Source organism: Lathamus discolor, chromosome 6 (genome assembly GCF_037157495.1).
Source record: "Lathamus discolor isolate bLatDis1 chromosome 6, bLatDis1.hap1, whole genome shotgun sequence".
In the NCBI taxonomy this organism is placed as follows: Eukaryota; Metazoa; Chordata; class Aves; order Psittaciformes; family Psittacidae; genus Lathamus; species Lathamus discolor.
In genome coordinates, this window is record NC_088889.1 from 41,395,058 (window position 1) to 41,412,069 (window position 17,012).

At 38.4% G+C, this 17,012-nt stretch overlaps 1 protein-coding gene across 9 annotated transcripts in view; it reads right to left on the minus strand.

The window, feature by feature from the left end:
* NPAS3 (neuronal PAS domain protein 3) overlaps nucleotides 1-17,012 on the minus strand; it is a 617,231-nt gene that overhangs the window by 373,115 nt on the left and 227,104 nt on the right. The gene's annotated exons all lie outside the window — the stretch shown is intronic.

The following is a 17,012-nucleotide window of genomic DNA, read 5'->3' on the forward strand; positions in this document are numbered from 1 at the left end:
AAAAATAAAATATCACCTAATTGAGTCTGGTTTTATATTTTTTATATCTTCTAATAAATGACTACGTAACCTTTCTAGCTTCCACTTTACTTAATTAGGTCCACACAGACAAACCCTTTTGGCCTTTCTAATAACATCTTGAGCTCAAGCATGTTGGAAGGGCAAATCATTTCATGTAGTGTGTTGAAATAAATGCTTCTCCATCTACAGGCCTACAGGAACTGCATTAAGGGTAAAAAAAAATTATGAGAAAAACAAAGAATACAAAGTCTTACTCTCCCATAGCAATGCTTGGTAATACTGTTAAACCAAGTGGGACTGATGCCTGGGACTGGTAGCAGTGAATTTTATTTGGCTAAAAATGTTTCTTCAAAATGTACCACCTGTGAACTGATTAATTCACGTACCAGTACTGCTTTCTTGTAAAAATCTATCATGTTTTTATGATAAAAGGACAACAGAAAATTTTTAAAGCACAGAGTTTTTGTTGCACCATTCTTGTCTTTTAACCTACGTTACTGATATTAGTAAATATTTTGACCTATTAATATAGCTACCCTTTAAATAAAAAGGTGTGTACTTGGTTGCAGTTTCCTTTAAGGCAAGATCATCATTCTATTGTTACATTGTTGTTTTTGCACAATTAGCCAACAAAATTTACAGGCCTACCTTCATCCCTTAATTCAGAATGTAATCCATGCTTAGCTATTGTTTGGCATCAAAGAATGCATTACTGATGCCATGGCAGAAATAGAAAGTGTATCTTCATTGCAACCTTCTTTCTGTATTTACTTCATTTCTCAATAGATGTACAATCATCCTAAAGTGACAATGGCTGATATCTTAGTCTCATTTTTTGTCTCAGCCATACAACCATAGTCAGAAGGCTGTAAAAAGGTGAGCTTAAAAGTCATTGCACAGAAAAGTACGATGAAAGAAAACTGTGATCCTAAAGCATACCCAAGTATCCTAATTAGCTTCTGCTGGAGTACCTCACATTCATGCTATAATGGTACACAGGAACACGAATTGATTCCAGAGGGAAGTCTGGTACACTCAATCACTCTCTACACTCATGAGGACACAACTGCCCTGGTTGAGTAAGCCTGTGGACCACTGGGAGCTGATATTCCTTCAGCTATAAAGCTATTTGGACATATGTCCTTATCTTTAAAAGCTTTCTTCCCTGGCAAGATGGATATACATACAATTTGGATTTCCTTTTGCACTGTGAATTCTGCCTAGAAAGAAGTGCATATAGCCCCAAATTTGGCTCTGTTCGGATGGAAGATAAGAGAGGAAAAGGACAGCAGTGATGAGAAAATACAACCAGAAATGTGTCCTATGTGTCCTGGCTCAAAAAACCTCACCAACTTCTACGTATTTTGAAACGCAGTGTCTATCACCTGTTAGCTCCATGAACTTGAAGGTAAGTAAAAACAACAATTGAACATGCTTGGAATTAAATTCAGAAAATAGTTAATAAAAGCAAACTTAGTCTACTAAAAAAAAGAAAAAAAAAAGTGTTAAACAATGATAGCTGTTGTTCCATGGTGTGGAACATAATGAACATCTATCATATTCTCATAGCATGCACATCAGCTTATTTGCATGAAATCAGCCTGCCCTGCAGCTTACAAACAAACTAAAGGAGACTGGAAGTGGAAAGACAGAAAAGAATGAAACAAGGGCAAAAGGAAAGCATCCCACCCTGGCATATCCTCCAGGTGCTACTTTCGGCAGGTGTGAGATCCAACCTGCACATAGCATGCAAAAGACTCCAAGTACTCTGCCATTAGACCACAGCCGTCTGGGATTGCACGTTTAAGCATCTGACTCAGAAGCAACCCAGAAAGCTCAGCAGTAACAGAATCCAACTCCAGAACAACTACCCAGCTGTGGGGATGGGGACCACTGAAAGTGCAGCTTCAGAGAAGGCTGCACACCTTGGTTTTGCACACAAGCTGAAACCAGTACTTAATTCCAAGGCTGGAATGGTGCTGGCTGTAGATGTCCCTAATCATTTGCCTATGGGGTTGGGAAATATATGGAAATGGAGATCTGAAGCGTCCAAGGGATGTGTGCTACATGCAGCAGTTTTAGTATCAGAAAAAATATGAACGGAAACTAGTATGTCAGAATGGAGATGTGTAAACACAATATTCAAACCTCACATTAAAACATACCTAAGGGAAATAAAGTGAGGACATTAGTCCAATGAAACACCAATAATCTTTCTCGTCTTTATTTTTTTAAAAAAATATTCCAAATATTTGGATTATATTGAAGTATTTACAACACACCTTCCATGCACGACACAGTTGTTTCACTGAGGAAGTGCATGAAGTTTTCCTTTGAAAGCTAGCTTGGATATAACAACATGTCTTCATCAGGGCTTCAATATAACAGTTCAGAGGTTTCATGTAATACTCTTAATCTAGAAAGGATTTTTGTTGGTGGTTTTGTGGTTTGTTTTTTTTTTTGGGGGGGGGTGAAAAAAAAAGGTGTTACATCACTGTTTTAGTGTTTCATTACCTTATCACACATATTTGGGTACATTTACAGCTAAGCCTTTCACAAATTTGAGTACAACTCAGACTCTTCTATAGTTTGAGGGATATTTTTCAGGTCTCCTTGTTTAAAACTTAATCTGGTTTTGATTAGGCCTCTGCTGGCTTCTGTTAAACTACCATGTTTCCAAGCATATAAAAATTGTTTTGCATTAGGAACTTGTTATTAAGAAATAACCAGTTAAAATAATGACCAGAAAATCACTGCCTAAAAAATCTGGTGCATTTCCTATTCCGTGCCATTTCCAGACGATTTACTGAAATGTAGAATTTTTGTCTTCACCACCATGACTACAAGAGCTGAAAATGTGGACAATCAGCTGACGAAAGTCAGATTTCCACTTCTGGCAACATCATAGATAATGACCTCGTCCAAAGATCCCACTGCTTTGTTTGCTTTTACCTGCTTGGCTTCTCACACAGAAATATTTAAGCATGTTCTTCTAGGAGCATCTTTTAAGAAAGTTTCCCAATGGTTTTTCCAACAGGACTACATAATAAAGAACAGATCCCCCAAACAATATACTTTTGATATTTGAAAAATGCACAAGAACCAGCATGCCAAGTAAAATTAGAATCTCATGATGAAAGAAAAAAAAGTCAAAATCTGCCTAAGTCTGAAAGCATAAAAATCCAAATTAAGTCTACTGCCACTAGTTATGACTCCATTATTAGAGCTGTGTTTTGTAAGTAAAAAATGGTCACTAGTCTCTACTAACACATTTTTAAAAACACTTCTCTCTACGTCATACACCTTTTAAGAGAGTCTTTCAGTATAAAACACTGTAAAACATAATTTCTTGAACTGATGTGTAACCAGGCCTATTAAGAACAACTGGAAATGCCATTCCACAGTGGGTTTTTTTAATAGTTTACATGCCACTCAAGGTTTACAGGTGAGTGTTCAAGTGAAGAAAGAACAGCTGGCAACCACCCTGGCAACCCCCAGACCAAAACCAGAACAAAAAGCAAACATTCAATGCAGGAGGACTGAGAGCACATATTGGTTAGAGTGAAACTTCTTATTGCATGGCTGCAACTCTTTCCAAAATGAAGCATCTTGACTGCTTGAATTAAAACGGAAAATAGACATGTTAAATATGGCAGCCTAAAGGTAAGACACCATGAGAAAGAACTCGAACAGATAAGTTTCAAAGCAAACAAAAAAAACCCACAAAACCCAATATAGTTTCTAAAGAGCAACTGTGTTTTGTCAGTCTGTGGTACCAGTTCAGTATACAAATAATTACAAGAGAAAAAATGTGAGTTCAACGATGATTTGACCTGACTACTTGGGTTGAATATAAGACAAGCACAGGGCAAAAATTATGACCACTAATTCCCAGATTCAGAGTGACAGGAGAGACATTTTCTAGAAGTTAGTCTAGTCTAGATGCTCAACACAGCATTTGGCCTCTAACTGAGTACCAGCCTCATTAGGAACCAGCGTTCAAAGGTTGACAGAGGCAGATCATGGGCCCTGCCCAACAAGCACTTCCATGTACTTACTAAGGGATGCTGCTGTTCGGGTTTTATTTTATTGGGGAGACGCATTCACATTGAATTAAGCCTCTGCTGAATTCTACTATTTCTGTCTTTGTGTACAGTACTGGTTTGACTGCCAAATAGTCTCTCTTCTGCTGAGGCAGAGACAACTCTTCCTTTATAGTAATACATTGCACTGCTTTGATGAAAGTTTAACTTCAATGTAATCAGCTTCCCTTACAGTAACACCCACGAAATGCAGCAGCTAGAAGCCACCAGGCAGTCCTAGCTCCCAAATTCCAGGAAGGGCATCACCCTCTGCACTCCCCACCTAAGGGGAAGCGGAGCCGTGGCAGAAGAAGGGAGAGACAGAAGTTGCCTTTGCTTGAGGGGAGGAGGAGCAAGGTCTTTTTTGGGTCTTTTGGTATCTTGCTTTAGACTGAACGGTACAGCAGTAATGTTGGGTTTGGTATTGAAAACAGGCATTCCACAGCTACCCACTCTGCTGAACTGTTTGGCATCCAAAAAGTATTGCCAAATTGAAATGAAGAGATGTACAATTACAGCTGAAAGCAGAATCCTTTTAGCCCAGCATTTCTCAAAACAACTATCAGAGTAATATGAAAGAGTGGCAGTTTGATTTAGCTACAAAAGCTAATAATGATTTTCCTGGAAATTAGTTTTATTGGTTCCTTAGCATTTGTGTAGAGCAAGTTCTAAGTGAAATGGAGCATCTCTACATATAGTGTCTAGAATTAGGACTGCATCTTCGAGTATCATTTGGTATATTTCAAAGGCAGACCCACTAGGCAGTTTTACAAACTGTCATATCCAACCTGCCTTTATGGACTGTGATTAAATTTGTGTTCATACTTGCATTGTCTTTGTTCCAATAAATATTCTACCATAAACTCCGGTAACGCAACCTGCAAGCACAGCAGCATGCCTTAAGGTCCAATGATAGACCTGAAAGCATACATGATTCGTATCCCTGACCTGCTACAGGCTAACACATTAGCAGACTAGTTAGAAGACAATTAGTCCAATTTCACATTTCCTAGCAGCCGAAAAATTTCATGTTATTTTAGTCACAGTGGATGGATGCCAAGTTCAGTGGAAACAACCCTGCTGATTTACCCAGTCCATTTTAATACTTTAGAAATACTGTTAAAACATGGTTGTCCTAATTACACAGGGATCAGTGCACAGTGTCCCTCTCACCCAGGATTCTCCCAGCAGAGCTGCAATCACCTGCATTCCCCTTAATTTCACCATGCAATTCCAACTAATTTCATCCTAGTACAGTGCTGTCAGACAACTCCCATGTCTCTGCGGTTTTAATCGATTAGCTCAATGTCTCTATAATGCATCACCAGCTGCCAGGCACAGAACTGGACGCTGTGCAAGCATTTCAACTAAAAGACAGTTTAATTACTATAGCAGCATCTCAAAGGCATAGGCACAAGGACTTGGAAAGGAATTATTAAAATATTTGGTGTCAACAAACTACTTTATAACTGAGAAAACAATGACAATCAAAAGGTAGGAAATAAGGAGAAAGTCACATTTTAAAATAGTCCTTTTTTAATAGACTCTAACGCATTCAGCAAATGGACTGCTGCAGGTATTAGTGGTTGCACAATGCAATTGTGCTTTACAATAATTCTTTTGCTGAAATACAGACACGTAAAAATTGGCACTGCTGTCAATAAATTACAATACAAGAAAGATATCTTGGATTGGAAAATAGTTGAAGGAAGCAAATTAGACAATAAATAGACCACTTTAAATTAATGAATTACTGAACCAGGCTGTAAATGTAGGTTCATTCCTCGCACCTCTTCTGTACATCATTGCTCATGAGTGCAATAACAGGGTCTTGTAGCTGTCTGTCCTAAAAGAACATGTGCATAAGAAAATGCAGGAATTTTAAATAATAGCACTTCTAACAAAACCAAAAGCAAGGTTGCAGATCAGTCAATGAGACAAATGACCACAGGAATTTAGGGGATATCCTTTCCTCCCCCTTTGTGCAAGACTACAAAGCAGTTGAAATACAGTAGGAAAACCTTGTTTCTGCTGCACAGGCAGACAAGAAACCCAAAGTAGACAAGCCCCAAATGGTCAGATCCAGCAGCTCTCTCACAAAACATGCTAAGAACCAAGTTTCATCAAGACTCAAAAGAGTATAACTGCAAACCATAGAAGTATAATTGGATTTAAAGCCTTTTCTAGCTGACTCAAATGTTCAAAGCTCTCCTTCAATGTAAGGCTTGCAGTAACTTCAGCCTGGCTACAACTTAAAACTGGCTATTGATGGGTTGGCAGGTGCTGGGAAAGAGTTCGAGGTCACATGTTCCACTCTAGTGGGATATGTCTATATTTGATCTTAGTGACCTCATCCAGCAGTCTGAAAGGATGGCATTGACAGAAGCTGCACAAAGACTTGCCCATTTTTCTTTACTACAAGGAGGGTCAGTATGATTTATCACCTTTGTGATGGCAAGAAAAGAAAGGGATGAAGAAAGAAAACTTACTGCACTTAAAGTTCTAAGAACCTCAGGGCAACATTGCAGGTAAATGGGAAATAATAATGTTATCAAGTGCTCGAGCCTCACACAGTGCCGGTGTGGTACATGGAAGCATGTGAGACTGAATGTCATCACATTTCTTAGCGGGCTCATTTACACCATTTAAAACATGCTGTTTCATTTGATTAACTAATTTTTTTCTGGAATCTCAATAATCTGATTTTCCTTGGTGCTATAAAACAAACCCGAGTTACCGGAAGACATGAAACCTGCGGTCCTCCATTTTAAAAGCAGAAAAATCTATGAAACGTTTCTACTGCCTAACTCATGTACTCGCAACGTACCATCTCATAGCAAGTTTTTGCAGAACTGCTACACCCCTTTTTTATCACTTATTCTACTGCATCCTGCAGTGTTCTGTGCTTAAGTGAAAATTCACAACGTCAGTTTTCACTTCTCTTCCGCAAATATGAGTACACAAGCCAGTTTGATAACTCAAATGTTCACTTACTAATCAGCACAGCACAAGGCACAGTTACTAAGTAAAAAGTTATAAAATACATTTTGAACTCTGATGAGTATAATCACTTTAGAATTAACAAATTGGCCACCTTTATGTTTTGAGTTTTTTAATGTGGGGAAGACACTAGCTTTTCCTCACGTTTAGAATAAGAATATCCCAGATATTTTTACTTACAAAAAGTTAGCAATCAATACACAGGGTACAATTATGGCTTTCATCTTTAAGGCATTTAAAGGCATGCACATTGTTAAGTCTGTAAGACATTTACAATTTATATTATGGAAGAAAACCCCAGTAAATTATTTCTCTACAAGGTGTTAATTTCTCAGCACATTTAATAAAGCTAACATGCATGACAGATAGTGCTGTTCAGCCACAAAGTGATAAGCAACAAGCAGGAACTAATGCTCAATGCCTCCAAAATAAACAATGTGTTGGGTTTGCATGGCAAGGTTTTGGTAGCAAGGGGCTACTGGGGTGGCTTCTGTTAGGAGATGCTGGAAGCTTCCCCTGTGTCTGAAAGAGCCAGTACCAGCTGGCTCCAAGGTGGATCCGCCACTTGACAACACTGAGCCCATCAGTGACAGTGATAGCGCCTCCAGGATAATATACTTAAGCAGCTGAAGAGACGAGCGAGACTATGCAAGAGAAACAACTCTTCAGACACCAAATCAGGGCAGAAGGAAGGGAGAAGGTTTTCCAGGCACTGGAGCAAAGATTCCCCTGCAGACCATGGTGCAGCACATGGTGGGGCAGCTGCGCCCCTTCAGCCCATAGAGGTCCATGCTGCAGCAGATATCCACCTGCAGCCCATGCAGGACCCACCACTGGAGCTGAGGGATGCCCAAAGGAGGCTGTGACCCCATGGGAAACCCACGCTGGAGCAGGCTCCTGGCAGGACCTGCAGTCCTGTGGAGATCAGAGCCCACACTGGAGCAGGTTTGCTACAGGACATATGACCCTGCAGGGGATGCACACTGAAGCAGTCTGTTCCTGAAGGACTGTACCCATGGAAGGGACGCACGCGGGAGCAGTTCCTGAAGAACTGCACCCCGTGGGAAGGGCTCATGTTGGAGAAGTTTGTGCAGGACTGTCTTCTGTGGGAAGGACCCCACAGTGAAGCAGGGAAGAGTGTGAATCCTCCCCTGAGGAGGAAGGAGGGGCAGAGACAATGTGTGATGAACTGACTGCAGCCCCTATTTCCCATACCCTTGGTGTCAATGGCAGGGAAGGAGGTAGAGATAATCAGGAGTAAAGATAAGCCTGGGAAGGGAGGGGTGGGGGAAAGGTGTTTTTAAGAATTGGTTTTATTTCTCATTAACTTGCTCTTATTTGATTGGTATTAAATTAAATTATTTTTTTTTCCCTGAGTCTGTTTTTGTCCATGACAGGAATTGCTGAGTGATCTCTCCCTGTCCTTCTCTTGACCCATGAGCCTTTCGTTGTAATTTCTCTTCCCCATCCAGGTGAGGAAGGGACTGAGAGTGGCGTTGGTGGTCAACCCACCACACATGGTAACAGTGCACAAAACCCAAAAATCTACCTATAACTCACAGTGTTTTGATTCCCATTCTTCATCAGTCCCATTACTGGTCAGGTCTCTAAAGAATGGTTAATTTACATTTTTCAGTATTTACATACCATCTGCAAGTGCAGTCAGCACAGGGCCATGGGTTTGTTTAATTGCTTATTTAAAGGCTTTTATTAAGAAACAAAAGTGATCACATGTATTGCAAACTTAGTGATGCAGCAGGAGTCATCAAAGGTATCATTTTAACAGTAGACCCCAATTAATAAACAATGATTATTTAATCTGTAGTTAGGTGAAGGGTTAATGTGACTCTTGCACACGACTTATTTGCTTAAGAAGTGATATCTAATTTCCTTGTCTAATTATGAGAAGTACCAGGAGGAGGTAGGAGGTTTGTGGTTTTGGGGGGTTTTCAGAGTAACATCATTCACAGACAACAGCACATCCTTATTGGGTTTTTATGCTGCTTCATAAAGAGTTGTGAATGGCTTCTTATTCATAATGTCTACAAACAAATTTAGCCACTTGACCCTGGAGAATTATCCATTGGGTTTACCAAGGTCTGATTAACAAGTGTCTAGAGACTATTGTTCCCAGGGCTATCAATCTTTTGCTCTACCTTCCTTAATTTTTGTCCAAGGAAAATTTAATGACAGCAGTTCTCTTCCCTGTAAGTCCGCTTTTGGGAGCATAATTTTTAGCAATTGCTAAAATAAATTAAAATAATTTTTAAGAATCTAATACAGAAACAAACAAACAACAACAACAACAAAAAAAAAAACCCAAACAAACAAACCCAACAAAAAACTCATAACCAAAAGGACAATGAACATGCAAACCTGATCTGGAACACATCTCTCATGAGAAAATCTGTCTCCAGATGCTGTAACTGCACACAGGCACACTCTTTAAATATGAAATCTAGCTCAGATTCATTTAATACTCATTTGACTTCAGAAGAAGGAAAAAGTATTTAATTCATTATCATCCATCCCTGAATTAGATATATGAATGTGAAAATCTCTGTTACTAATTTTAATTGCACTATTCCCTTTCCACAGGAGACTTAAATTGGTTTGGTGAAATAGTAGTGAATCACATCAAAGTAGTGGGATACATTTTATAATATATCTAAATAACTATCCCATTTTCCCAGCATATTGCTGTGTATTTTAAGTATTAATATTATGACTCCAGTTTAGAAGAATGTAGCTTTATTTTATTCAAATAAATTTTCCTGGTACTGTACGTTAGCACTGTTAAAAATCAGGCTAAATTCTAAGTGGCTATCAAGTAATAAAGGAGAAACATTTACTGCAGAAGCCAACACGAAAATGTGTTTGCCTAGTCATAAAACACTCATGAAAGGAGCTTGCAGATGCATCATTTTGATGCAATAATGGTCTTTCCCATCTAATCCCACTTTTTTTTCCTACTTCAACTGCAGTGTTTATTACCTGAACTTAGAATGGGTTTGCTTGTTTGCTTGTTATACTTTGTTGCAATTCTATCTGGTTAGACAATAACATTTCTCAACAGATTTGCAGCATTATTATTTCCACTTATCACCAACTCCCACCCAGCAATGCAACACAGTTATTGACTCTGTGACATCAATGCTACCTTTGGCATTGGTTTCACTAGAATGCAAAAGCCTGTATGAATGAAGAGCCTGATGCATGTTCAAAGAGGAAACCTTGAAGAAATACCCATCATACTGCAAGAAAAGGTGTTTGGAAACAAGACTGTCAAAACACACCTATGTTAGCCTGCTAAAACAGCTAAGTATTTCAATGCTTAAAGACATTGAGTGCCTGTATAAGGGAAGAAACTCCCACTACAAATAATATCTAGAGTGACTCACTGTAATTTGGGGGAGCATGCAGGGGAATAGAGATTACAATTCTGCAAAGAGTAGTATTTATCAGACCTATACTTTAAAGAGAAATTTTACATCAAGGTCTACCTCAAGATTCATTATTTTCATCTAGCTTTTCAATCTTAATGCAAAATTTCTCTTTAAATATGAGACCATTTTGTGTACCCGAAACATTCAGTGCTTAAGGTGAGCACCTGTATTGTATTTTGCTGTCTACACCAACAGAAATATATGTATTTCATATAAAAATTTAGGCAGTGGAATAAGGCAATGCAAAATTGAGTGCTGAAGGAGAAAGAGATTACCAGGCAGAGAGAATTCCCTGATTTAACATGGTTACTGGTATCACTTCTTCACCATCACTTGCTCACTGCCTAAGCTGCTTTCCTTGTTTTCTCCATTAAAATTGACAGATGTTGTTTCATATGTTGAAATTAAATGGATACATATTGTTCATATGCATTCATTATGTCAATGTCTTAAACACCACATAACATGCCTAGTGTGAACAAATTACCTTTACACAAAACATAACACAGATTAACATGGTAAATCTGAAGAGACAAAATGATGGTAAAATTCTTCTTTAGCAGGGGCTTTCTTGAATAGTCCAACAGAATACTGAATTTTCTTTCATTATCATATGTGGCTATGAATACATGCTCCAGCAGCTGCCAAGAGGTAATGTAGGTTCTAAAGGAACCCAACTTTATTAAGCCTCATAACAGCAAGAAAGAACCTCCTTCCAGAAAACGTGTTCTTCATTTAAGTAAAAATAAATAAAACCAGTACAAAAACCAGCAAGCTGTGTAAGACAGCATGTAGTAAGATGATTCCAGCACAGGAAAGAGCTATGAATGCATCAAGTGTTTGGCAAGCTGCTATACCTGTCTGGTTTTCTGCCAGTTTATACAAACCCCAGATAAACTTTGATAGCACCTGGGTTTCCTCTTCTGGCTTCCAACATCCAGGCCACAAGAGTAGGATCTCTCTGCTTACTCAAGCAGTATGGTGAACAGAGAGACTCCTTCACCCCAGTGCTCAGGCAGCTGAGGGCAGGAGCTGCACATTAATGGAGCAGAGACTCTGGACAAGGAGGATTATGGATAAGGCCATATTTCATTGTATAGTGAAGAATGCACGTGGCCTTATTATCATGTCTCAGAGCTCGACACTGCTTGGATAGATTATTTCTAGTACTTATATTGACTCAGCATTAGCTTAATATAGACATGCTCTCAGATAAAGGTGTTGAACAGGAAGAGCGTGTGACCTGAAAATTAAGCTGAAATTGAGAAAGCTGGAATCTGAAGAAGCAGCAAAGGCAGAAATGGGATTGAGTGTGCCTTCAGCAAGTTTGCCGATGACACTAAGCTGTGATGGTTCGGTTGATACGCTGGAGGGAAGGAATGCCATCCAGAGGGACCTTGACACGCTTGTGAGGTGGACTGACACCAACCTCACAAAGTTTAACCATGCCAAGTGCAACGTCTTAACCTGGGTCAGAGCAATCCCAGGCTCAGCTACAGGTTGGGCGGAGAAGAGATTCAGAGCGGCCCTAAGGAGAAGGACTTGGGGGTGTTGCTCAATGAGAAAATGAACATGAGCCGGCAGTGTGCGCTCGCAGCCCAGAAAGCCAACCATATCCTGGGCTGCATCAAAAGGAGCGTGACCAGCAGGTCGAAGAAGGTGATCCTTCCCCTCTACTCTGCTCTTGTGAGACCTCACCTGGAGTATTGTGTGCAGTTCTGGTGTCCTCAACATAAAAGGGGCATGGAACTGCTGGAACAAATCCAGAGGAGGGCCACGAGGATGATCAGGGGACTGCAGCACCTCCCATATGAAGACAGGCTGAGAAAGTTGGGGCTGTTCAGCCTGAAGAAGAGAAGGCTGTGTGGAGACCTCAGCAGCCTTTCAGCATATGAAGGGGCCCTACAGGGATGCTGGACAGGGACTCTTCATCAGTGACTGTACCGATAAAGTTCAAAGGACAAAGGATAATGGGTTTAAACTTCAACAGTGAAAGTACGGGTTAGATATAAGGAAGAAGTTCTTTACTGTGAGGGTGGTGAAGCACTGGAACAGGTTGCCCAAAGAAGTGGTAAACGCTCCATCCCTGGCAGTGTTTAAGGCCGGGTTGGACAGAGCCTTGGGTGACATGGTTTAGCGTGTGGTGTCCCTGCCCATGGCAGGGGTGCTGGAACTAGATGATCTTAAGGTCCCTTCCAACCCTAACTATTCTATGCTTCTATGATTATTTGTCTGAAAGACCACATGGACCTATGTGAAATTTGACAGCCTGCTTCCAATGAAATTTGGTGGTACAAAAATTAAACACCTAATTATAATGGGGTGGCCTGTGCAAAACACAGCTCATACATGTATGCACAAATAACTCATACAAAGCATTATATGCTAGGAAACCCTCAAAAGATTTAAAACAGATACACTGCTCCTTATTTCACACCACCTATGGAACATGTTGCACGTCGTTGTGAGTTAGAATTATTGGACATATAGATATTGGCCATCCAAGGATTCCTGAAAAATCAGGATTTATTTACACGCAGGATTTTCTTAAAACTTTGCTGAAAATCATGGTTTCATAATTACTGTTTCCTTTGAGAGTCATTCTGTAGTAGGAGAGGTAATTATTGCAATTTTTGCATTTGAAATATGTAAAAAAAGCAAGTGAAGAATCATATTGTGACAAAGTAACAGTGAAAATGTTCCTTTTACTAAGCCTTTATTGCTCCAGCTTAAGATTTTATAAAAATTATTATTTAATTTACCTAGGTATAAGACCTACAGAACAGAGCACTGTCATTGCATGAACATATCATGCAAAATTTCAAATGACAGGCACCTGAAGTCAATGTGTTTTCTTCAAAATTATTTGCTTACTTTTCTGGTTATATGTCTTCTCCCTAGTATCATCATCAGTACAATAAACTTGCAAAAGAATAGGTCTGTATGATTTTAAATTAAATATTATTATAATCCCACAGTCATTTAGGACTTGAAGACAATGATTTAGGATAGAATTTTAACAAGAAACATCATAAGCTCAATTCCATGATTTAACTATAAAATGTATCTTCACTTAAAATTGCATAAATATGTCAAGGGTATATGGCAATGTAAGAAAGAGTGGGAGAAAAACATGTTAATTTAATTATGCTAATGGTACACTTTTAAGTGCAAATACAGATGGCAGAATGAAAAACAATAGATTATTTTTTTAATCCAGCAATTTTGTATAAATAGTTTTGTTCAAAAGCAGCAAGCAACTATAACATTGCTGGAAAGTGGAAGCTCTCAGAATATCCATTTCCAAATTGTGTTTCAACCAATCAACAGAACAAAAAGAAAATACCCAACACCCATGGTCTTATCAGTAACCTCGCTTCTGACCTTCCTCGTGGCTATTCCCAAACCAGAACTCATTTCTTGGTTACTGAAAAATAAACTGATCTCAATGGTGATCTTCAGCAAAAAAGTGCAATGGTTAGCATTCATGACAGACAACTTACGTTACTTTCAGAATATATCTAATGGGTACAAGCAACTGAGAGTTTACAAAGTCCAAAAGTTGGTGCAGGAGATAAGAAGTTTTTTGACTGCATAGGTCTAGCACTTTAGCCAGCATTCCACACAATTAACTGAATGACCATATTGAACTTTAGAAGTATGGCAGATAATCTCTGTTTTGACCTGCTGCCACATTATAAAAAGCTAATAAAAACTGATCATCCTCTCACATACATTTTCACAATGCTTAGTCTAATTAGCAACTTTAAACTGTTGAATATTGCAGGCCATAAACTAATGACATTTAAATAAGTTAAAGTGCACAGCCTGTTTTTCAGACACCTTCAAGGTCAGAAAATAAGGTCCTTATGTTGTAGCTATTAATTTCCTTTTAGTTTAATAAAAGCATATAGAAAGGCAATTGTCTTAGATTAGCATCACCCCAGGTACTATATTTCAAGCACTGCATTTAAACAAGTTTTGTCAGTCATTTTATACAAACACAATTATGAATATCAACTATATAGGTAAACTATATGTGTATAGTGGTAGTCTACATTCCTTTACAAGTAGCAAATGCACACAAAGATAGTGTTTTCTTTTTAAAAACTCCCCCAGTGTGTGCATTTACAGATCAATGAAAAGCTGGTATGACCATATATTTTTTCACCATATCAGCTAGTCTAATAAAGGACATTAGACTTGCAAAACTTATCTTGTTTACATTTATGCAGACACTGCTCTACAAAGAGTAGAAATGAAGTAACCAGATGACATCTACATTACTATACTACTGCACAACATTATTTTATTTATATCTGCAGGTGAGTACACTGTCCAAGCTGCTAACTGCACTTCTGCAAGCAATCACTTTACAAGCGCATTTGTGAAACTGCAAGTTCAAACCACAATGAAGGCCAAGCAGCCATCCCCTAGAATATTTACCCTTTTGTAAGTGAAATTAGAAAGGATATTCCATAAGCCATTGGTGAAGTTACAGAATATAAATTTCAGCAAGCACTCCTTTCTAATGCACCAATATTTGTAGATAATGACTTAAAGATAGATTGACACATACCTTGAAAGAAATAACTTAGAGATGCAGTTGTAATTTTTGTCTTAAAAACAATCATCAATGAATTTAACCTTTCATACTTATAAAAGAACTGGGTGAAATACTGTCTGGAGAGAGCCTATGGCAATTCTGGAATATGAGCCATGTACTCTGTTTATGTATCAGGAAATAAAATGACAGAGAAAGAACCATCACTAAGGTGAAACATTAGTTAAATGTCTTGAAGTTAATATTTAACTGTATATTCTGTAATATAACGAAGTAATATAAATCATTGATAAAAAAAAATCTGTGAGAACGTTTCATTAACAACAACCTAAGACTAGAGCATCCCAGTTGCCTGAGGTTTTCAGCTCTACCTCATAATCCTCATGTCTAAAAACCACCTCAGTATGATAAGGGAAGGACAATCTGTAGGAACACCTATCAGTCATTGCAAGTTGAGTATTCAAGAAAGCACCCAATGATCCAACATATACTGTCTCTGATGATCAGCTTTCCACAGGTTTTGGGTAGCTGCAGGACAGAGCCTGTCAAACTGCATGAGAGCTGCAAGTGGACTAGGACTCACTGGAATACACTTTTACAATTTCTCTTTTTTTTTTCTTTTCTTACTAAAGTTTAAAGCAATGTGATAAAAGGGCTTTTATTTCCATTAACTGTATCATATAAATGTATTTTTAAGAACTTGCATTATTAAATAACATGTATTAATGATGTGCATTAAACACACAAGCTTGGGTTTCAACTTCAGTTGTGTATCCAGCAAATTCCAAGGGAATCAGTTGAAAATATGACCTTTCAGAAAACAGCATGCAACTCCATCAATCAGCTTTATCATGTACTGCACTTCAACCCATCTGCAAGCGTAATGAATCTGAAGAAAATAAGAAAATGAGTGCAAATAATTGATCTCTTAGTTATATCATTTACTTCTAATGAGCTCAAGTTCAGACATGTAAAGAAATACTGTACCTGTTACTGATCTGGAAGTGAAGCAGAGAAATTTCATCTGTGTAAAAGCTGTTTTTTAAAACTAAAGCCAAGGAATTACTTGACAACAAAAGTGTATGTAATCCTTGAGTTGTCTCAACATAGAAGAAAGTTGGAAGCAAGTAGGGAGGGTGTATCAACAGAATCTTCTCTAGCAACATATTGCTATTAATTTGGAGCCTACAGGAAACTTAGTAATTATTTGTAGTGTCAGATGTTCAAAAATGTGGTTATGAATCACCATCAAATTTAAGTATTGAAACTTCTTCTTATAATCAGGCACTTCTCTGCCAAAGAACCAGTGTGTTAACCAAGAAGAGAAATTTAAAAACTAACCCATTGTGGTTTCATGTAGCACACACATAATAACTACCTGTCTAGTGAGGAAACTGGAATAGTGAAATACTAAATACTCCTTACAGTAAAGTCTGTTATCAGGTGCTTATCTATTCTGTCATTCTTTAAATACTTCTGAAATGAAACCATTTCTACCATGCACTTAAACATTCGTTAGCAGCTGTACAAAAATCTACATAGGAAAGGAGAAAAAAGAAAAAAAGAAACATTCAAAGCAGCATACAGCTGCTCAGTAACATTTTCCAGCAAGTTCATGAATTGCTTTAGGCCATGAGTCTCACTGAATATAAATACCAGCTTCCACCTTCAGAACCACACCACAGGTCTGTCCTCAAGTTCAAAGTGAAATGTATTTCACGGCCTGAATTCTGTCCTCTGGGAATTATTATACCACATTCCAAAACCACTGCAAGTAACATTTCAGTTTAGCATGACTGGCGGGTCACTTAGGAGAGGCCCTGTACTGCTTTTTAAAACTATATTACTTTTGATGCCCAAAAAGGACAGTTTTCACAGGTCAAGCTTTGGATCACTGGT